Source organism: Fukomys damarensis, unplaced genomic scaffold (assembly GCF_012274545.1).
Source record: "Fukomys damarensis isolate Sample0158 unplaced genomic scaffold, DMR_v1.0_HiC HiC_scaffold_13, whole genome shotgun sequence".
Taxonomy (NCBI): Eukaryota; Metazoa; Chordata; class Mammalia; order Rodentia; family Bathyergidae; genus Fukomys; species Fukomys damarensis.
The window spans coordinates 32566639-32590474 of NW_022900925.1; the positions used below are offsets into that span (position 1 = coordinate 32566639).

Consider the following 23836-nt stretch of genomic DNA (forward strand, 5'->3'; position numbering starts at 1 on the left):
GACACTGAGAGCCCACTGCTTCCAGTCTACAACACTCACCTGTACAAGGATTTACGGAAGATTTCCTCATTTCAACAGGATTCAAAAGACAGCAGCAACCCTCTGCATAAATCATTCAAGTAATGGCTACACTCATTTCTCCATGTCCCAGTCTATTCAAGATGCCCTTGCCTGAATATTTAAAGATAGAAATCCAACATTTTTAGGAGGTCTGTGTCAGGATCCAGGGACAAAGATCAAATAAGTTTCCTACTTTGCCACAAGTAATATTATTCATATCATCTCTACATTGGAAAAAAACAGGGCCTAAACATCACTTGCCCTTCACATTCCAGAGCTGAGAACAAAATTCCAGCTGATCAGGTCTCAAAGCCTGCTTCATTTTTTTTCTTTAAAGGGCAGGGAAACGTCGACTCATTTCCATCTGCACCTAGTTAATCCCTTATATCATCTAAACGTAGTGTTGTTGTGCATCAGGAATGAAAGACACCTCCAGGGAATTAACCCGTCTTAGAAGGAGCTCTCCTCCACATTTGGAAACACACAAGAGACGTTTCCTAAGACCAAGCATACCCCAAGCCTATAGTAGGTACTGGAGCTACAGAGTAAATACCACACAGACCTTGTCTTCAATTTCTCAATGACCCTACTTTCTACTCTGTTTTCAGCATACGCTGAGTTCAAGTGTCACCTAGGGTTACCGGTGAGCGATGTAGCTGTTGCACAAGTTTTGTGAGGACAAGTTGAAAAGAACAGAGCCGGAGCCATCTGGGAGTTTAAAATTTCATGCCTTCATGCCTCATTTTGCGAGAGATGGCATGCATCATTTATGCAAGGATTTGGGTGGCATTTGTTTTATTTAAAGCCCATTTATCCTGGACTTTTTCCAGGGCCGTGTGAGATTTTATGATTCATCAAATCTATCTTCTCTGTAATGTTGTTCTGTGCACATGCTGATGTGTGCCATGCCCTCTGAAGGGAACAGGATCTGGAGTGTGGTCAGAGGAAAAAGGCGTTATCATTGTTGAACGGGGCCCACTCCTTCCAGTCTACAATACTGTGTGATAAAAAGGAGGCAGGGGAGATTTCAGGAGCATGAGACACAGGAAAAAAAGCACAAGTGATTTTTCTTTTTCTTTCACTCAGCATTCCACACTTCTGATCACCAAAACACAGGAGGATTTCTTCACACCAGCAACCAAGTAATCAGTTCTGTAGCAGATACCTGCTGGATAGCCTCCTTTTCAATTTCACTCTGACACCATCTACCTGGAAATAGTGTCAGACCCCACAGGTTGGGGGCTCAGTCCCACAAGACTGTCCCTGCATCAAGTCGCAAGCACAACTGTGACCTGTGCTTCTGAAATTCTATCAACTGAGGCTCCTGCGCCTCCCTCCTTGGGTTCAGTTAATTTTTAAAGCACTTCACAGAAGTTAGGAAAATAACATGTACCAAGGCATTATAAAGTATATCACAAAAGATATCGAGGCTTATCATTCAAAGGGGGTGGGGGGCATAGTATATGCTTACATCACTGCAGCTAAATGAGGTTCCCAAGTTCCTAAAGTAGTAACTGGAGAGAATGTTTGAACCTTGCTGATCATATCACCTGAGGAGCCAAAGAGGAGCACAGGGGCCTGGGAAGAGAACCAAAGGATCGATGTCTTGGCCTTCTCTGTTTTCCTTTCCTTCTGAATTAATATTACTTCTGAGGCAGAAGAAAGAGCCATGAAGATCTTAGACATCTTTTCTGAAGGGTAGATTTCTTAGGATAGGTGCATGTTTTCTTCCTTTCCCTAATCGTGTCACCTCCTACCCCAATCAAACTCCTTGGAAAATGATTCAAGTCACTACACAGTATCATTCAATCTCATTTTCTGGAGGAAGAAATGTTGACTAAGGGAGCCCTGAGGACTGTCACAAGGGGGAACACGGGGGAGAAAAATGGAGCCATGTTGTCACTGTTTTATATAATGTATACTGATATAGAAAGAAACACAAATTTTGAATAAAATAGCTAGAAAACTGGCTTCACCTCCAAATTGTTTTAAGCCACCACCCCCTCCATGACTGCAATAAACTTAGAATGTCAGAATGTGAAAATGTAAAGATTATGACCATTGACAACCTAAAACTCATGAAGTGCTGACAATTTGAGAAAAGGACTCTTGGTCCACTCTGGAATTTTTTTTTTTTTTTATTCTCTGAGCACTGAGCATCCAACCTAGCCAAAAACACAAACACAGAATAGGGCCCATGAATTCTTGTTCCTCCCTGCCTACTCGCTTCTCACATAATCCCAGAGACATAGATGGGAATCTACTTGCCAAGGATGCTTCTGTCTGTAGATTCCTTCCTCTTACTTCACCTGAGCACACCCCTGACTACAACTAAACTCAAGTTCTCCTATCACTAGAGAAGTGCATTTTTCAAAGCAAGGGCGCCCATCACCTTCCCAATCATATTGCCTGGGTTTGACATCAGTGCCTCTCTTTAATGCACTTAAATGTGACCACACTGAAAATCTGAAGAAGGTCCAACACTGTAAAACAACCCTGATGATGAAGACCCCATCTGGTGACTCCAGAGGGAGGAAGGAAATTATTTGTCTAGTGCAAGTCACTATATTTGGCCCTTTTAATACATTGCCTTATTTAAATCTTGAACAGCCCTGTGAGAGGGTAGATGTCACTGTCCCCATGTAACAGGTGAGAATATTAACAGCATACACAACTTGCCCAAGGTTGCACAAATCGCAGATCATCTCTGTTTGAATGCTGCCATCCACCTCATTTGTCTTCAGCCACCTTCTGTCTGTATTGCACTCCATTTACAATTCAAATTCCTGAGAAGCTGACTTCAGCTTTTTGAAGCCATGGATTCCTGGGCCAGAGTGCTGAGATAGTTCTTCCAGAGCCATGTGGAATTCAGCAGAAGCAGTTTATGGAAGGAAAGGCAGGATGCTGTTTCCAAAAGAGGGTGGAATAGATCAATGCTAAGCAGGACAGTAAAACACATTAATCGCCCACACAATGCCCTTTGCTCTAACAAGTCACCCTCATGTTCAAGGGAGTTAGTCTGTGATCCTGGGATTAAGTGTTTGTGTTAGTCAGCTTTCCATTACTGTAACAAACATAACTGAGGTCACCAACTTACAAAGATGAAAGGTTTATTTGGGCTCAAGTTTTAGAGACTTCAGTCCATGGTTGGTCAGACATATGGCAAAGCAGACTATCATGGTGGGAAACATATGGTGAGACAAGCCATTCACCCCAAGGCTAGACACAAAGCAAAAGGAAGAGGTGACATGTCATAGTCCCCCATGATCCAACTTCTTCCCACCAGAACCCATTTCCTAAGGGTTTCACTTCCTCACTACAGTTCTAGGGATCACACCTTCAACACACCAGACTAACTAGCATCCACTTGGCCTCTGCTTGTCTCCACTGGGCATCTTAGATGGAGGCAGGTAATGCTCCTCCCTAGTTTAACTTTAAACTCTTCTGAGACTTCTTTTCCCTTGCCATGGTCATGGCCAAAATAAATGATCTGTCATAGGCTCCTTCCTCCTGACCAGGCCTGAAGTCCAGCCATTGGTGTGATGCCTAATCAAGGAAGAGAAGAACACTGTTCAGACCGTTTAGTGAGTAGGACAGGTCAGCTTGAGTAGCAGCTCCCAGTTCTTCAGGAACTCTGAACTAGGAAAGCACTTTGTTGAAAAACTGTCCAGTTGGACAAATGAAGACCTTGCGCTACCAAATAACAAAAATCTAGCCTCTGATTTCTTGTCTGGCTGAGTCTCAGCAATGATCTTCTGTGATGGACCCACAAAATGGCTGCGCAGCAGGGGCAGGAAAGAAGACCCTTTGGAGATGGTGACTGATCACCAGACAGCTTTGGAACACTACAGCATGGAGTTCTGCAGCTCTGCATCCTCTCTAAATGAACCCACTCACTCACTCACTCTTTCTGGGTAGGAAGGGTGTGTTGCTTGGTTTTTGGAAAACTTAAAAAAAAAAAGGAGAGAGAATCACTCCACAGGACTTGTGAGGAGGTGTAGTAAGCACTGTGTACAGACATCTCAGCAGTGGTCAACACATGTTTTATTTACAACTCAAACTTTCTACAGTTAGTTCAGTGTGTCACCTACAAACTATGTTGGGAAGTAAAACAACATGACTGGTCTCACTAGGTCTTTCTTACTTTATGTAGTAGCTTCATCCCTGAAAGTGTGTTTGGTAGATCAATATCAATCTCTGTTGCCTATTGACTTTATAGTTCGTTCCCAGGATTGCTTGATCTTTATAGAGTAAACTTCTATTCCTAGAGACTTCTAATCCTATAGATTTAAGTGTCTCTGTTCCTGTACTCCAGCCTCTCTGCCAAAGAAAAACATTCTAGAAGAAAAAATCTAAATTACTAAGCATTTTCATGTGCCATTTTTCTTAAACTTCATAAAAGCTGGGTGGAATTGTCTCGTCCATATTTTAAAGACAGCTGGGTGCACATCTTCATGCCTAATGAAAGCTGCATGAAGGCTCTAAGCCATGCCTTCTAACACTATACTGCTCTCTTCTTTCCCATGGGTGTTTGTGTAGTGTTCAGAAAGGGCATGAGAGCTGCCCTGTGCTCAGCTGACACTAAAGTTGGATGCATTCACCATTTGATGAACACATTCACTGGCTGCCTCACTGCCACTTTCAGAGATGAACAAGACTGGGATTTAGCCTGGAGTGGCTCCCACTTTAGACTAGGCTTGTTCATAGAAGGTAGCTGCTGTCCCTGCCTGAGGTTACTCAGCGATCTCTTAAGAGGCAGGAGTTCCTTGATGCAGGAGTGTAGAACCCTTTCTCCTGCCCAGATCTCAGCTGGTGACCACTGTGACTTCGTCTGACCACACCTCACAGCCACCTTCTTCCTGGGGAACTGCGCTCTGTTAATTTCCCAGGAGGCTTCACACCCTCAATGCTGCCCACTGCTAGAAGCCCACAACCAACAACTAAAGGACTTGGGACAGAAGGCATCACTGGGCTTCCCGCCTCACCTCAGCTAGCACAAATGCTGTATAATTCATCCTCCAGCACTTTCCTCAGGGCTCACGCTGAAACACTTTGTAGCATGGACATTGGCTCCTGTTCTATCTTGCTCTCCTCTCTCCCCTTCTCTGGAGAACATATCCTCATCTTGGGAGCACTTCCTTGATAAATCCCTTGAATTGGACTCACCATCTCAGGCTTTGTCTAAGGAAACCCTACTGAAGGCACCTAGTTTTGCTATATTCTGTAGCAGAAGAATTATAAGATGTAAGTCTTTGAAAATCCTTCACTCCTCATGTTTTCTTTCGTTCAGAATGGATCTTCTCTAACATTGAACAAAATTAGTGAGATCTATTTGTATTTGTGTGGTTTTGTTTGCATTGAGGTTAAGGAAACCGAGAACTCTTAAAATATTCAGGATTACTAAAAACACCACATGGTCACTGCCAATTTCCCAATAGTATATCACTAAACCAGACTTCTGTGAGAACATCCCATCTGCTGATAGGAGTCATGAGATTTTGCTTGTGAGTAATGGTGTTAACCTAAGTGTGAGTTGCATTGAAAATTAATGCACTGCCTGCCTGATCATTTTCACAGGGCTTTTTGGTGAGGTTGATATTGAGCTTGTTGAATAATTGTGTTTTTTAAAAATCCAAGCAATCCTTTCATAAAAAGAGATTTCCGTTTGCAAGTTTAGCTTCAAGTTTACTGAACCATTTAATTAAGTGTTTAAACTTCTAGAGGTGTTGATTGATTCTAATCAGTATTTTCTGCTACTCTAATTGAAGGCTTCCTCTTTTGGACTATTGTCAGTGAAGCAAAAACATTTTCTTTAAAAAAATAAAAGCAAAATGTTATTTAGTCTTTGGCACTATCTAACACAAATTTGCTTGGGCGTATGACTGCATGAACTTTGGGAGGCCAGAGAGGAGCCAATTGTTCTGTTTCCTTTGAAGTTGGGGAGCCAGCCCCAGGGAGAGGGCCTGGGCTAAGGCCCAGGGAGGACCACTCATAACCTCTTGCAGAGACTGAGACTTCCAGCCAAGCCACTTGCAGGGCTGGCAGTTTTCACTCTTCATGGAAACTCAGCAAGGGGTGTTTTGCAAGGACATTTGCCACCCAGAGAAAGCAGATTTTCTCCTTTAACAGCTCTTGCCTTAGAAAAACAAAACATCAACCAAGCCAACCTCCCACCTCCTATAGCAGCACTCTAGGCAAACGCAAACCTCACTGGTAGAAGGAGGGCTGTCTATGCTGAGCAGGTCTTCCTGCAAGAGCTTGGGGGAGAATCCCCAGCCCGCAGCCATCTGAGACGCGGCCCCCAGACCACCACCCAACTTCTGCTTTTGAGGACTCAGTTTCCTGTTGCCTTCAAAAAGGTTTTGTGGCAGGCTGTTCCTGGTCTCTCCTGAGACAATGTGGTCCTGGTTGACTTCTACTGGGTACAAAATAATATATTATGGATATTTCATTTTTCTGCTAAGAAAATGTCAGCTGCTAAACTAGATCAAACCGCCCTCCAGTTCTTCAGTGCTGACTCATTTTAATTATTGAACTTCTCTCCCTGGAAAGTACATTCTGTGCTGTTTGTCAAGAAACTGGCAGTTTTAACACAATTTGGAAACTTTTCATAGATTGATCACCCCAGGAAAACAGGCAGCTGATCACCAGAATAAATCTGCTGTTCAGATTAGTTTGCTCTGTGATGACACCAAAGAAGTGAGATGTATGAGGTGTTCTCCATCCACCCTGCCTCCCTGGCTACCTGTGAGATGAGGCCTCTGCATGCAAACAGGAACCTTAGTTTCCTGCGTACTTTGAGATTTCAGTTCTAGATTCCTGGCACGCTCACCAACTCACACAGCCAGAACAATCCCTCCCTCCCTCTCCAAGTTGGTCTCTTACCTCCTTCAGCTTCAGTCACTGCCTTCCAGCCATTCCCGCCTTCTTTCTGCTTCGGGAACACTCCCGATGTTTCCCTATCTCAGGGTCTCTGCACATGCTATTCTATCTAGTAACTTCTGTTTCTAATCTAGAAGATACATGGCCTGAAACCCTGCTCTAGAACTCCTTGGGCCTCAAGTCCAGATCAATCAAATTACCACCTCTGGAAGTAGGGTCTAGGATCAGGATTATTTCAAAGTGCCCTGGTGCATTTTAATGCTTTTCAAGGGTTGGGGACCATCAACCTTAGTTCTCCTTTTGGCTGGGTGACCCCACCCGCACTGTTCAGGCCTCATCTTCAAATTCCATCCCAGAGAAGCATTCCCCCGCCCAACCATCTGAAGTAGCCTCGCCTTCTAACTCCTGGTACTCTGCGTCACTCACTGATTTCATTGTCTCTAATACTCATCACTATCTGAAGTTATTTTTTCTATTTTTTTTTATTAGTCTCTTACCTGTCTTCCCCACTGTAATCCCAGGCCCAGGGATCTTGCTCAGCTTGTTGACTTCTGTATCCAGACATCTGCCCGACACATAGCAGTTGGTGGTTTCTTCCTAGGCTCAGGGTATTTGCTGGATGAGAAGACAGAAACATAAGCATATGAATGGAGAAGCAAATGAGCAGAGGAATAAGCAAGCACCTGTTTGTACAGTCTACAAGACTAATTTTGATATTGTACTTCATTTGAGAAAAATGCACAGCTCAGTCCACCTGAAGAAATTAAACTCACTCTATATGCTTTCTATTTTCAGTTTCTCCCTATGAGAATGCAAAATAAAAATTTATTAGCACCCAATTTTCTACAATCACAATAAGTGACAAGTTGCATAGGTTACTAAGAATTCGGTGGATGTAGGTTTGTTGCACCCTGTGCTCCCCCACTTGTCCCGTCGGCCTACAGGGCTGTATCACCCAGCATCTACACCCTCTCCCTCCCTCCTAGGCTCCACCAGAGAAGGACTTAGGCAATATCCTGGCTCTGCCTTCTAGACAGAAGAATCTAATTGAAGAACTCAAAGCATCGTGGCTTGTCTGTGTCACTTCTGACCACTGTGAAAATGTGCCACAGTGGTTGATGCTTCAGGGGACATCTAAGGACAAGAGTGACTCTGCAGCCCATAAGATTCCAAGATGTGATTGTGGCAGAATCCTCTTGCAAAAAGAAAACTCAGTGACCTGGCACTCACCAACCTTACAATCTAGGAGTCTTTCTGAGGACACAGATCCGCTTCAGTTTACAATGGACTTATGTCCATACTGACCCTGTACAAGTTGAAAATTCACTTCATACACCTAACCTTCTGAACATCATCACTTAGCCCGCTCCCCTTAAGAGTGCTCAGAACTCTTACAGTGGCATATCATTGGGCAAATCATCTAATACAAAGCCTATTTGATTATAAAGTGATGAATATCTCATGAAAGTTATTGTCTACTATACTGAAAGTGAAAAACAGAATGACTGTATGGGCATCTCTTCACACCATCATGAATTCAAAAAGTTACCTGTGGAATGATTATGAGTAAGGGACCACCTGTACACAAAGGTATCCTCTCCCCCAAGAACTGTGGTGACCATTCATTCATTCATTCATGTGCTATTTATTAGGCACCCAGAATATTACTTCTATGACGATCTGGGTACTGAGGGAGAACCCACTGAGGGACAGGAAATTGCAGCATTAAATAAAGCAGTCATAGGAGACCTCTCTAAGAATGGGCATGTGAATAAAGACTTAAAGGAGATAAGAAAGCCAATCTGCATTGTTTCTAGGTAAGAGGTGCCAGTCTCCATGCAGGAGCAGGCCTGGTGTGTGGCAAGTGATAGCTGGAACTCAAGTGTTAGGAGAAGGAGTGGGGTCAGAAGGATCACATCCTGAAAGTTTTGAGAGTTGGAATCTGAGTTTGCATTTCATTCTTAAGTGTACAGGACATTCGAGGTTTAAATAGGGTAGTGGTGCCATCTAATGTACATTTTAGCAGGCTTATTCTGGCCCTTGTGCCAAGAGAAGGTCAGGGGGCAAAGGGATGGACAGGAAAGCCACTTAGAGGATCACTGCATCATCTGGGGAGGACACACTGGTGATTTAGGCCAAGGCAGTGGCAGTGGAAGAGGAGAGAAGCAGCTGGATCCTCAATACATTCAAAAGTGAGAGCCATCTGTAGTTGCTAGTGGACATGCATGCTGTAGGAAGTGATAAAAGATGAGTCAAAGTTTGGGTCATGAATAGAAATACTTCTAGAAAAAGGGCCCACTCGGGAAGCAAATGCAAACTGGACAGACCCTTACGTGAGCAAGGAATTACAAAATGGGAGTAATTCATTTCATTGGCAACCTACCACTTGTGGCACTCCAAGCAGACACCAGTGTTAAGCACCCAACCTCATGTTTTCCTCCAGCAACCCAATGGCAGGTGTGACCGTGATCTTGGGGATGAGGGAATAGAAGCTTGGACCAAAAGGGCTCGGCCAGCACCACACAGCCACTCAGTGCTAGAACCATGACATCACCCAGGCTGGCCTGGCTCAAGCTCTCAAACATTACGCCCCAGTAGATGCTGTCCACAACATTTTTAACTAAATTCAAGAAAAGTAATAAATTTCCCTGCTGCCTCCAAAGTGTTTTCAACTGCTTAACCAACTTTCTCTAGATTGATGGGCATCAGCACCTTGGACAGCGGCTGCCGCCCGTGGCATCCTAACTCTCTAGCCTTCTGTTTGTACCCTTTCTGCAGCCTGAACTCTTGATCAGCAGCTCAGCAGTGGCCTCAGCACTGGCTAAATGATATGGGCTTCAGAGTCACAGCTGATGTCACATCCGTTTTTGCTTCAAGGGTTTCTGACTCTGGGGACTTGAGACACCCCAGAGCCTTGGTGAGGCGTAGAGAGCACCTTGCTCTTGGGTGCAGCATGATTGCAGCCTGGGAATCCCATCTTCATCCCCAGTCAGCCTCCAGCACTGGCGCCTTATCCAAGACCACAGGGCCACTTAATTCAAGAGTCGACATCCAAACTGAGCTCTTTTGATGGAAAGCCTTGGCGCTCACAACCATCGTCTCAGTTACTGGAGTTTGTACGAAGACCTAAAGGAACAGTGGGATGGAGACTCAACGAGACAAAGGGAAGGAGAGATTACAGAGACTGGAGCTCTTTCACTGTACTGATTATGTTGGATTTCATATTATAACTTCAGTGTTTGGCAGCCAAAGGTACTAGGTGCATTTTGGGTGAATAAACTGAGAGATGGATGGATGGATAGATTTAGGGTGGTCTTTCTTTTATACAAACTTCCATGACATAACTCTTTTGAAAGAGAAATCCTTTTTTCCCTAGTGAGAACCACACTTCATGATCTTCCATTCTACAAAGCATATCCTCTAGTCCTGGCAACCACCCTTGGAGCACAATCAGTGTGGCCCCAGAGGGCACCTCCTCACCCAAGGCAGAGTCCTGGCAGCCTCCCTTGCTGAAAGAAGCTGATAAGCTCCCTGAAATTGTTTGTGATGGTGAGAAGCCCAGGATCAGCTAGGTCATGCACTGGCTCCTTATCCCTCCTGGAAAGGAGCCTAGCTTGCTAACTGTCCAAATTGAATTTTTAAAACTTTAATTAGGTCACCCATAAAGACTTGCTTCTTTTAATGGCAGAAAGCCCAGTTTCCTAAGTGTTTCCTTGGGAGCTCATCCTTCACCACCCCTCTACTCCTGTTCATCCCACACCCCATTAAGGGGGAAACTCCAAATGGAATGCTGATGAGACAGTATATCCAGCCACGAGCATGGGGTGTTTGGAAGATGGCTCAGGAACAATTATCAAAATGCACACTTGATAGATATTTTGTCATATACTCTTCACAACAGTACAGGGGATGAGGATTGTCCTGCTGTTATCAACAAGAAAAGTGAGGCCATGAGTCTAAGCAGCTTGCCTAACCCTATATTTGGATTCTGACCTGCTAGGGACATGCCCAGTTTTCTTTAAGTGATAACGGTATTTCAAATGGGATGGCTTCCTAGTGGTACTTGTTTCAGCTGTAATCATTGTGACTAATAGACAAAGCAAATTTATTTGTCATCAGCCAATGTTTATTGATCACCAAATGACTGTACACAAAACATCTTACTAAAGGCTTAGATCGGGTCACTTGGACTTTCCTTCATGACCTTAGAGCACTAAACCAGAACGTCATTCAAGTCCCCAGTCAGCCACTTTCTCTACCATATGACCCAGAGAAAGACGCTCAACCTCTTTGAGCTTCACTCTCCTCTTCTGCCAGATGGGCACAGTCATTTGTGTACAACAAATCTCCGATAGGGTCTGAATGGAGCACACAAAACTGGATCATGTGAGGAGAATGTGTGAGTGTAAGGGAGCCGTGGTATAAAGCACTAACAGAGAGAGACAGCAACAGCCTGGCTCTTACTAGCTGGAGGGCCAAACGGCAAATGGCAGGAGAGATTATAAAACCAGGGAGGAAGGCTCTCTGGAACACAGCCCACCACAAGACTTCACATGGCAGGAACGAGGGGGTTAGGACCCTGACAGCCCCAATCCTCCTGCTTGTGATTTCCCACAGGGTGATCACTGGTAATACCTGTGAGAGCCAAGGACAATGGAGCTGGCCACATGGTGCACACAGCTGGTCTCCCCAGGTCAGTAGCAAAGGAGGTAAAAGGTGTCTGGGGTGCAAGTGGAAGCCACCAGCACACAACACCTGCTCTACCTGCCCAAGGTTGCCCTTACAATGATGAAATGAGCCCTTCAGAGGTGAGGGTGCTCTCAGCACAGAGAACATCAAGCTAGTTATCTGCTCACTGGGGAATAAGAACTTTGTCACCAAAAAGGGGCAAGAAGAGTAATCTAAAACAAGAAGCTGAGAAGGGTCTGCTTTTCTCTTCTTCAAATTAAAACAGGAGCTGGGTTTCAAGAGCAGGGCTTCCTCTTTAGAGATCAGAAGCCCAGCTTTGTATCTGGGTCTTCCACCTACCAGCTGAGTAATCACAAGTCTCTTAACCTCTCTAACCCCACACCTTCACCCAGAATGCAGGGACCGCAGTCTACCTGGTAGAGTGCTGTGGGGCACAAAGTAGGTAGAAAGGGAAGCTCAAGATGCCTGGCACATAGTAGGTGCTCAGGAAATGTATCACAGAGTGAAGGAGTGGATGAATGCTAGCGTCCTTTCTGGCTCTCAGAGGGGAGGACCGGATCAGTGGTGTAGAAGGAGCTGTAACATCTGCACAAAGTACTGAGCTGAAGGCCAGATGGGCAGGATGGGTGGCCTGGGCATCCGGGACTGCAAGGCCACAGACAAAAGAGATTATGTCTGAGACAATATACCTGAGAACTCTGACTCAAGTCATAGAAGCTTCTGTGGACCACGGGAGCCTCTATGAAAATGGAATCTGGATGCAAGATAGAAAATTTGACAGAATGTCTTATTTGTCAAAATAGGATTCATCTGGCAATACATTAGAAATGACTGTAAAATTACTTTCTTGGCCAGTTCCCAAATAGCGGTAGACAACTGAGAATTATCTATTGTGAGACTATCATTTTGGGATGTAAATAATGTTTAAAGGGTGAAGAACTTGGGGAAGGGGGAGCTGACATTTGCTGAGAGTCTTGGAATCCAACTGATCCACCATATAACAAAGGCCTCAGCCCTTGCAGAGACGACTTGGCAGAAGGAGACAGATGATAAGCAATAATAACAATAAATCAGATGGGACTGTGGTTTGAGTTGTGCCCTCCAAAAAAGATAGGTTCAAGTCCTAACTCCAGTGCCTCAGAATGCAGCCTTATTAGAAGACAGGGTCTTACAGCTGTGTTAGGACCGGGTCTTAATCTAATGACTGGCACCTGTGTAAGAAGAGGGACATTTGGACGCTCACAGGTGGAACGTCAACAGTTGCCAGAAACCACCGGGAGCAAAGATTGTTTCTCCCTCAGCCTCCAGAACGAGCCAATTTGCAGACATCTTCATTTCAGACTTTTGGCCTCCTGAACCGTGAGAGTAAATTTCAGATGCTTTAAGTAGTTAATGAATCTTGCAGTAATGTGTTACCAAAGCCCTGGGAACCTAACACATAAGTATGTTAGATGACGGTGATGTGATACAGAAAAGTAGCACACGGAACAGGGCAGAGGGAAGGAGTAGGCCGGCGGGACAGGGAGGTGATGGGAATCAGGTCAAGCTTCACTGGGCAGGTGAGGTCTGAGCAGGTTGAAGGCAGCAAAGGCGTGAGCCAAGTCGAGATGGGAGGCGAGCATGGCAGATGATGCAGGAACCATGGAGCCCCGAAGGGAAAGGAGCCATGTTTGAGGGTCACCAAGGAGACCGAGGTGGCCGGAGAACGCGCTGGCAGAGGTGGGAGACACAGAGAGAGAGGCCAGCGCCACTAGGTCACAGAGGGCCTTGAAGGCCTCTGCCAGGATTGTACTCTCACTCTGAGGATGCTGCGGAGCCTTGGAAGGGTTCTGATCTGAAATATGTTTGGAATCCTCACCCTGGCTGCCGCCTTGAGGACAGATGGAAACTGGGCAAGCACAGACGCGGAGAGACCACTAGGGGGCCCCCGCAGGGACCCAGCTAAGAGTATTTCCCGCGCAAGGACTTCCACTGTTTTTCCAAGACATCTTCAAATTAGGGCCAGAGCTAGTTCTCCCTACACCTTCACTCAACCTGGCGGCCCACCACCCCAAGGATGGCACCCTGGCCATAACCTTGATGCAAACTTAGTATGGGTCCTTGAGAAGAAGAATGGAAAGCGCCTCGCTTGCCTTCCTGGGTTTCCCTGCCTCAATCTTACATCCACCTTACAGGGATGCTGCAGGAATCAAATGAGGGGACATCTGTGGAAAGTTATTGAAAAGGCATAAAGCACAAGATGAATGCAAGTGGTTGTAATTGATACTAATAACAGTCACCCTCTCTTCATCCTGCAATTGTTTGCCTATAAATCCCCCCCCCAACACTCTCGTGAAGAGATTGAGCCCCATGTGGAAAGGAAACTTGTACTCACATCTGCTCGGGAGAATTTGGCACTTGATAGATTTCACTGTGACAAGATCAGCAATACCGTGTAACTGTGAGCCATCTGTCAGATCCTGCAAGTAACTTTGCCACATAGCACTAGACCTTCTGAAAGGACAGCAGCCAACCAACACACAATCATTAAGTTATCCGATTCCTTTATGATGCTTTTTTAAACTGCCTGGTCTGATTTTTTTTCCATGCTCGGGAGAGCTATCTTAGCTTAAAATAAGCAAAGATCAGGTGTGAGGAACCTGAGGACACCAACCAGCAGACAGGCATCTGTGTGAACTGGGGTAGGGGGGGTGTAGGCTGTGTGTGTCTCTGGTTAAAAGGAGATATTGATTCAAAGGAAGCTAGAAAATAATATAGAGGTTCCTCAAAGAAGTAAAAGCAGAATCAATTTAACATCCTGCAACCCTACTTCTCGTTATACACCTGAAGGCAGTGAAATCAGAGTCTCACTGAGATGTCTGCACTCCTGTGCTCACTGCAGAATTATGCATAATAGCCAACATGCAGAAACAACCTATGTGTTCACCAGTGGGCTAATGGATAAAGAAATTACAATAGATGACATGCAGATAGATGGATGGAAGGGAGGACAGACAGACAGTCAGACAATGGGACATTAGCCCTTAAAAAATAAAGAAACCCTGCTTTTGTGACAATATAAATGAGCTTGTCAGACATTATGCTAAGGGAAATATGTCAGGTCCAGAACGATCTGATTTATATGTGTATGATCTCACTTATATCTCACCAAACTCACAGAAACCAAGAGAGTAAATAGTGGTTACCAGAGGCTGTATTGAGGGGAAAAGAAGAGATGCTGGTTATTGCTATCCCTTGTATCTAGGTGACCCCTTCAAAGTCTCAGGTGCTCATAGGTAGGGCTTTTTGGAGGTCGCTGGATCTAAGGTGTGTGACTATGGATTAAGGATGTGTGATATCTGGATTAGTCCCTTAGGTGGATCAGCATAGTTCTAGTGTGTGACTGAAAGATGTACTCAAGAGAGAAACCCTACCCTGGGTGTGAGTGGCACCTATTGGCTTATAGCCCTTGATGGAATATAAAGAGGCAGAAAGAAGGTGGGCTTGCTGCTTACCCTTCCATGGACTGTTTCTCCTCTGTGCTGCCACTCTGCCATACTGTCCTGTGTTGGAGCCAGCTGACTATCGACTTAAACTTCTACAAACTGTGAACCAAAATAAAATGGGAAAATATTCAGCATTCAGCATCACCAATCATAAGAGAAATGGAAATTAAAACCACAATGAGATAGGACCTCACAGCTATTAGAATGACTATCATCTAAAAGATGAAAAGTAGCTAGGTATGGTGGCACATGCCTGCAATTCCAGTGCCCAGGAAGCTGAGGCAGGAAGATCGAGTTCAAGGTGAGCCTGGGTTACATAGCAAGAGTCTGCATCAAAAAAAAGAAGGAAGGGAGGGAGGAAAGGAAGGAAGGTAGGAAGGAAGGAAGAAAGAAAGAGAGAAGAGAGAAAGAAAGAGGAAGGAGGGGAGGAGAGAGAGGGAGGAAGTGAGGAAAGGAGGGAGTCTCAGACTTGTAAGGGAGTAGCAAGAAGAGAGAGAGAGAAAGAAAAAACAAATGTTGGTAAAAATGTGGGGAAAAGGGAACTCTGGCACACTGTTGGTGGGGAAGTAATTAACACAGTCATTATGGAAAACAGTATGGAGGTTCTTCAAAAAGTTAAAAACAGAACTACCATATGATCCAGCAATCCCATTACTGGGTATTTATCCAAAGGAAATTATATCAGTATGTCAAGGAGACATTTGTACTCCCATGTTCATTGTAGTATTATTTACCATAACCAAGATATGGAAAAAGCAAATGTAATATTTGCAGAGGAAAGACATGCATAGATATATAGATATATCTACACCTATATATAATGAGGAATTGTTCAGGCTTAAAAATTAAGGACTTCCTGACATCTGGCAACAGCCTCATGAACCTGGAGGACTAATATTATATTAAATGAAGCAATCCAAGAACCAAGAAAGAAATGCTAAGTGATCTTAATACACAGGGAATCTAAAAATGTTTAACTCACAGAAGTAACTCATAGAGAGTAAAACAGTTCCTGGAAGCCAGGGGATGGGCAGAGGACTGGAGAAATGTTCGTCAAAGTATACAAAATTTCAGTTCAACAGGAAGGACAGAGGGATAAGATCGAGAGATCTGTTCTACAACATGGTGCCCACAGCTGATAATAAGATATTGTACTTCTTCAAATTTCTGAGAGTAGAGTTTAAACTCTCACCATGAAAAATAAGGATGTGAAGCATAGGTGTTAATTAGCTCAATTTAGTTATTTCGTATATATATGTTTTCTATTTGCCAATTTTAAAATAAAAGCATTCAAAATGACATAGTAGCAAGGCTGAGAAGGAAGGAGAAAGGGAGGAAAGGAGAGAAAAAGGAGGACAAGAGGGGAGGAGGAAGAAAGGGCAGCAGGCATAGTCTCTAAAGCAGGAGGCGGGGATGGGTCCGAATGCACCGCAAATGTCAGCCTGTGTGCTGGAAGCTATCACTGGTGCTAGGCGGATAATGTCGAATAAAATATGTCAAGCACAGAGCCAATGATTCCCCTTCCTGTGATGTCACGTCCCCGTGTCTCAGTAACGCCGCTATTACTCCAAACTGTGCTTCTCGCAAAGTAGAAGGAAGTGTGCGTGGATTATCCACCTTTCTCCTTCGTCATCTTCACAGCACATGGCATTCCAACACATAGTCATCCATCCATCCACCCGTCCGTTCCAAGACTACTGTGACGCTGTGAGAAGAGAATGACTTTTGGAATCAGGTGACCCTGGCTAGCGTCCTCATCCTCTGGAGGTTTCTGGCACTGGGAGTCTTACGGGGAAGTTTCTAAGCCTCCCTAAGCCCTAGGGTTCTTGCTCATACATGGGAATTTAAGAAATCTCTGCATTGTAAAGTGCCCAGGAGAGAATCTATAGAGTGGATAGTAAGCAGCTATTGTTACTTTGATCACAAGTTTCCCTTGTTCTAAAAACTCAGTGAGTTCTGGAGAGAGAAGGCTGACATCAGTGAGTCGGGGTGCCTGTCCACGAGGGGATTTCTCTTCATAGAAGGGGCAGCTTGATGGCGTTAAGATCTCAGCCTTGGGAGCCAAGGTGCCCAGGTCTTAGCCCTGACTCCTAACTCTACCACATGCTTAACCCTTCTGGGCCTCATTTTCCTCTGCTACAAAACAGAAGCACCTGCTTCGCAGGCCTATTGCGAGGGTCACAAGTCAATATATATAAAAGTGTTAGGACAGCACCTGGCCCAGAGAAAAGGCCAAGTAAGTGTTTGATACGAGGGGAGATGGGTGTGTGAAGAATGAATTAAATATGTGACAAGCGCTACAAGAGAGAGGAGAGGACAAAGAGGAGGCAGAAGAAGAAACGAGCGGCTACTCCAGGATGGTTGGGAAATGAAACACAGAGGTCTAGAAGAAGGAGTAGTTCTGCAAGTAGACCGGAGAAGAGATGAACTTCAGGCAGAGATATATGGTACTGCAAAGTTATGGAGGAGTGACATGATACAGTCACAGAAATAAGATGCAAAGTAAAAATGCTGATAATGGGTCACATGCACAACAACAAATAATAGTTCTAAACACAAGCATTATCTCATTTAAGCCTCTTGTGCCTCAGAGGCAAGGATAATTATTATTCCTATTCTTTAGATAAGAAAGTTGAAGTTTAAAGAGGTTTCGGGGTTCAACTGGTTAGTGGTAAAGATTATAAATCGGGAGTGCTTAGAACAATGCAGAGATCTGTAAAGTCTTGGATTTTTATGAGTTACTATCAACATTCTAGTTACCCATTGCTAAATAATATCCCAAACTTAACAATGAAACCAACCCAACACTTATCATCCTATGCAGTTTCCAGGGATCAGGAATCTGGGAGGGAATGAGCTGGGAGTTGTTCTGAGTGGTTGCAGGGGGAGATCGTGCAGGGCTGCTGTCATCTGAAGGCATGGCTGGAGTGGAGGATCCACTTCCAAAGTGGCACATCCATGTGGAGAGTGGGTCAGCGCTGGCTGGTGGCCGGAGGCCTCAGTCCCTCCCACACACACTTCTCCCTGGGGTGGCTTGAGTGTCTTCATACCACAGCTGTCTTTCCCCTGTTGCTTTATCATTCCACTGTATTCTACATGACAGGGAACCGCACAGAAGCATGACTGCCAGTAGGTCAGGGTCAGGGGAGCATTCTTTGAAGTTAGAGACCACAATCACAACTGTTTAAGAAAAAAAAAATAGGAACATTATTAGGAGTTTTAGTCAACTTATCCACTGTCAAGACACCATACTTGACACCTGAAACCCAAAGGGGGAGAGGTTTATTTTGACTTATGGTTTCAGTGGGTTCAGTCCATGGCAAGCTGGCTCTAAGGCAGAAATAGCATGGCAGAAAGGCTTGCTGGAGGAAAGCACCTCACCACACAGTGGCTGGGAAATAGAAAGAAGGGAGGAACTGAAACAAGAATACACCCCACAGGTACCCACCTCTAACTAAACCCCACCTCTTAGCAGCACATTTTTTTGACTAAACTCGTCAATAAATGAATCTATTGATGCCTCTACTGATGAGAATAGTGTGCTCCCGTGATGCAGTCATCTAACAAATGAAGCTTTTGGGGGCCACTGTAAATCTAAACTGTAACATTGGATGGTTGCAGTTTTTATTTTGTCAAGAATGTTAAAATAAATCTAGAAATAACTTGTACAATATTGCCAATAGCATTTTGTAAAAGCGAAGTCGTTTAGTAGTAAAAAGTAGGAAAGGAATGATCTCATAAATAAAACAAGTTGCTTATACTTCATAGAACCATAATGAACTGTTTTTCCTCGTTTCACCTTAGATCAACCAAAAAAAAAAGAACTTTGCTCTGGAAACTACCAGGACGGGCCATAGCATTCAGCCACCACAACCTACAAAATCCTAATCCAGTTTCCCTGAGCCTTGCTGTCTTCACTGACAAAATTCACTCATCCATTCAACATAGATGTATCGGGCACCTGTGTTGGGCCAAACTCTACACTGAGCACCGAGAATTCAGCGATGACCAACATAGACAATAGTTCCATTTGATGGAATTAACATTCCAGTGGGGGTTGGTAGGTAACAAGTAAACAAGAAAATTCTAAATGGTAATAAATGACACCTACTGGATAACTGAGGAAGATTACATTTATGATGCACTCCACATATCCAGGCCAGGAAACCCTGTGAAGATCCAGGAAATCACATTTTAGGCAAATGAAATGGTGCAAAATTCCAAAGATGGGAATGAGCTTGGTGTATTTCAGACCAGAACCGCTAGGCCTGACAGAAAAGGAGAGAATAACGCAAAATGAGGTCAGATAGCATGGAGAACAGTGCTTCTCAAACTTCGTTACACATTAATCGGCCTAGGTTGGTTTTTTGTTTCTTGATATGCCCTGGGTGTGTTTAATGTGAAATGTTTTGAGACCCATTGACCTGGTTCTGGGAGAGGTCAAGGGAAGAGTTCACTTTGGGTATCATCAGGGTATGGGTGCTGATTGCAGTCAAAGGACTGATGGAGATTCTCTGAAGAAATCATGATCCAAGAAGGCCACTGTCCAAGCCCTGGGGCACCCTGAGAAAGTCCTGGGCACCCTCAAATCCTGTACAACTTGACATCAGGTAGTTGAACAGAGAAGCTGGCAAGGGAGCCCGGAAAGCAGCAGCCAATCCCTGTTGATGGAGCACTGGGCACCTGGGAGGAGAAGGTTCACCTGGCCACTCTCCTCTTCTCAGAGGCTCTGTTCCCAGCCTCTCCAGCCTCCTCTGTCAACTGTTTGGCTGTGCCCCAGGCCATCGCTAGTCCCTGGTCACCGGCATGCAAACCCATCCATTTAGCAGCTGTTCCTCCTTCTGATGGTTCTGAGTCATATTATTGGACATTTGCCCACACTGCACTGTGTTTTATCATCCCTTCTCCCAAGTCCTTCAATGATCCGGGCCTCTCTGCATTTGACTGCAAGGTTGAGCCATGTGAGCTGCCTGCAGAAGCTGCGGTTAGCAGATTCAGCACCCTTCCCGCAGGGCCATTGCGGGGGTCATGAGCATCAGTAACACAGGGCGCTGAATCAGAGGCAGGAGGAGACACTAGGGCTGGACATGGGGTCGTCTGTTTTCTTTATCCAGAAGACACAGTGACAGCCGAGTCAGTGCTCCTTCCCCCAGCTGCCTTCGGGGCTTCCCCTGCTGCCCCGAAGATGACACTGAAGGAGGCTCTCAAGACGCACCAAACTCTGCGTCTGGACACCTCCTGCCTCAGCATCCACAGACCCCATTCCTTGTATTGACTGCCCATACCAGCACGCCTCTGCCCGTCTCTAACCAAGCTGGGTGCGTGCTTCAACCCTCTCTGGCCTAACTGTAAAGGACATTTCTGGAGATCAAACATCTATTGGCATTTTCAGCTGGTGAATCCACCAGGAGCCATCCCTTGTAAATAATTCATCCCGCTCAAGAACCTCCTCCGATTCAACTTTGATCTACAGATGAGCCCTAAAAGGGGTCGTTGAGTGGATACAGGCAGGAATTCAAGGCCTGGGGGGAACTGAGAAATGAGGAAAGCTGGATCCACCTAAACTCTCCATCCCAGGAGCCTGTACAGCTTTTTTAATGAGATTTTATTTCATTCTTTTCCGCTTACTCTCTTTAATATTTTAAGACATCATAAACCCTTCTTGGAAGCCTGAGAAATAATTAATCAAAGAATCAATTTCCTCTCTTCACAAACACTTGGAGAGCACCTGGGTGAGCCCTAGTGTGCAGGGGGCACGTTGGCGTGAATAACAGTTCCAGGCTCATGGCGAGCAAATTAATCCTGCGGGCCAGAGCTTTCAATGTATTGTTCAAACCCTCCCTTTCTGAAGCCCCTTCTCAAAAGGCTCCTTTACTCCCCCAGATGTCCAGGCCCTGTCCACCATTTGGAAATGGGTGGGTGTGTTAGGTGGCCACAATGACTCGGGGGCAAGGCTGGCATTTAGTGGCCCAGGACACTAGATGTCATACAGCGTTCAGGACCATCCTTCACCACAGGTCACCAGCGCCCCACTGATAAACCCAAAGAGTGGGTGGGGACAAACATGGTGGCTGGGGTGCACTGACAGTCTCAGTCACTAGAGGGCGCTCTCACGTGACGTGGGCAGCCCTTGCACTTGCTGCGCAGGACCCTGGTTAACAATAGTTGCCCAAATCAATCCAGGGAAACCTTTGCTATCACTTATGAGGAATTCACAACACACTGTCAGATGACTTTGGATATGAGGCCCTTGGTGGAGTTCCTTACACCAAGCAGCAGCCTTTGAAGTAGGGCATTTTCCCTACTTTATTTAATCTGTCGATAAATGTGAATTTCTTGTCTTCACATGGACGGCACAATGGGAAGTGATCCAGAGGTGAAAAGAAACTTTCTGAGCTTTCTGCATGGCACATAAAAAAAAGAAACACAGATAAGTGGGCATAGACTTCATCAGAACTCAATAATGGGACAGCCTTTTAGGTGGCTTTGCCATGTCCAAAATTCTTTCACGGCTAGTATCTCATTTGATCCACACAATGAGTCTAGAGGAAGCTGGAGCAAGTATGTTTATTGCCATTTTACACCTGAAAAAACTGTGACCAGGAGAACTTTAGGAGATCACCCAGCATCACAGAATTAATAACCTGCAGAGCTGTAACTCAAGGCCTCAGACTACGGCCCCAGGGGCTCAGCCCTGTCCACCACACTGAGTGGCAGAGATGAAATGCAAAGCAGGCATGAATTGCAGGCCTTCTTGTCTGAGAGGCAACTGGACCTGAAGCCAAAGGGTTTAGCAGCAGAGGTCCGGCGAGGCCCCATTTCCACACCTAGAACTTGGAGATGATGAAATACAGTTTAATGAAGTGTTTTCCAAACTAGCTGAACCATTAGAAGCCCCTGAAGTGATGTTAAAAATACTGATTTCTTGTGTTTTCCCAGAGCTGGATTCAGTAGGTCCAAGGGAGGGACAAAGATGACCAGATGTGTAGTCAGCCCACCTAGCTGGGAAATCACCAGTAGCTTGGCTTCTGTATGAATTAAAGGAGATGGTGTATGTATCAAACACCCAGCACTGCCTTGCCTTTTGAAGTCATGGGGCGTCTTTCTTCTTCCTGCCTTTGTCAAGTGGTGCTCTGTCGCTTCATCACTTTCGATTATGGGTGTTGCAAAGACAGTTCCCTCTCTCCAATCCTTACACCATACTGCAGAACTTTCTCATACAGAACATGTCTGCAGGTTTAGAGTGGGGAGGGTAAAACCTTTGGGAATGACACTAAATGATCCTTTAAGGCAGGATCTGATACGTTTGTTGAATTCCCTTCACTTTCCCACATTGAGTAACTGTATTTTGCCATCCCCTTTCCACCTTTAACCACAGAGCAGGACAGTCTGACCCAGTGCATTTACTTTGCTTGTCTCCTGGTTTACAAAAACCACCTTCTGCCTTGAGCTCCAAATGCATTACACTCATTCAAATAACAACACACCCCATATAATCTCTCTTGTCAACCAAGTCACGTCCCCTGAGACAAAGCCAGCCTCCCCACGGTGCCAATGGGAACTTTTATTTATTTTGCCACCAGTTTCAGCTCATGCCTTGGCAGGGCCTTCAGAATAAACCCCTGCATGAATCCACCAGGCCTCTCCTCTCCTCAGTCCGGCAGCCCAGTTGCAAGTTTAACAGAGACCCACAGCAGCCCTGACTGTAGAAATGGAAGACAGTTGGCTTCCTGGCAGCCAGAGTTGCAAGAGCCTTCTTCTCCAGGTGGAACTCTGCAAAGGAAAAATTAAAAAAGACTGCTTGTGCCTGCAGAATGGGGGCCATGTCTTGTTTCTGTGTGGCCCCAGGACATAAGCTGGGCCCAGCATTCAGTTAAAACCTGGTGTATTGTATAGTATTTACAAGCCATAGATTTTGGAGGTTTATACTTTGGGTTTTTTGCTTAGACCAAAAAAAAAACAAGCAATTCCATATTTCACCCTTTATCGAGAACATCTACCACTTTTTAAATCAGTGCTTCTCAACCAAGGGCAGCAGGGCCTACAAGGAGCATTTGGAGACATCTAGAAACAATACGAGTTGTCAAGACTGGAAGTGGAGAGCTGTTAGCACCTAGTGGGGCCAACGTGCTGCTAAGCAACCTTGAGCACACAGGATGTCACCTGACACAAAGAATCATCCAGACCACACCCCACCTTATGCCAATCACTGCCTTGCTTGGCTAAAATTGGTTTCCTCTCATTTTCTGAACTACTCTATGACAGCAGCACCATTGGCAGCAGAAACTGGTCTGTGCTCATTGAAGCAAAGAGAGCAGGAACATATTCCCTGGTCACCACTATGGGCCCCGATAGTGTGCTGTTCCAGTCTCACACGTGCTCAATCTTACCACAATGTTTTATTAAATTCCCTTGGCAGAGTGGAAAATTAAGCTTAAGAAAGTTTACATAACTTGCCCAGGTTCACCCAGCTAGGAAGAGACTAAGCTAAAATCATATCCAGCTCTAATTCCAAAGCCAGCAATACAGCCCCCATGAAGATGAAGGCTGCAAGAATAGTTGTGGGTAAAGGATAGTGGTTAGTAGGGACAAATCTTGCCTTTCATAGCAACTACAAATATCCCCTAAAACTTTGGATTTGTACATTGCCCCAGTTTCCTGGTTCTCCTAGAGTTTTGAAGGAAGAAGGTTTTTTTTTTTTTTTTTTTTTTTTTTTTTTT

At 45.0% G+C, this 23836-nt stretch overlaps 1 protein-coding gene and 1 long non-coding RNA gene across 2 annotated transcripts in view; one reads left to right on the forward strand and one right to left on the reverse strand.

Moving 5' to 3' along the window:
* Ca10 (carbonic anhydrase 10) overlaps positions 1–23836 on the forward strand; it is a 476615-nt gene that overhangs the window by 405312 nt on the left and 47467 nt on the right. The window lies entirely within an intron of this gene.
* On the reverse strand, positions 2630–16809 carry LOC104859528. Its single transcript, XR_779416.2, has 4 exons — positions 16734–16809; positions 15126–15215; positions 7440–7557; positions 2630–2964 (listed from the first exon to the last, which is right to left on the reverse strand). It is a non-coding gene; the product is annotated as an uncharacterized LOC104859528 (long non-coding RNA).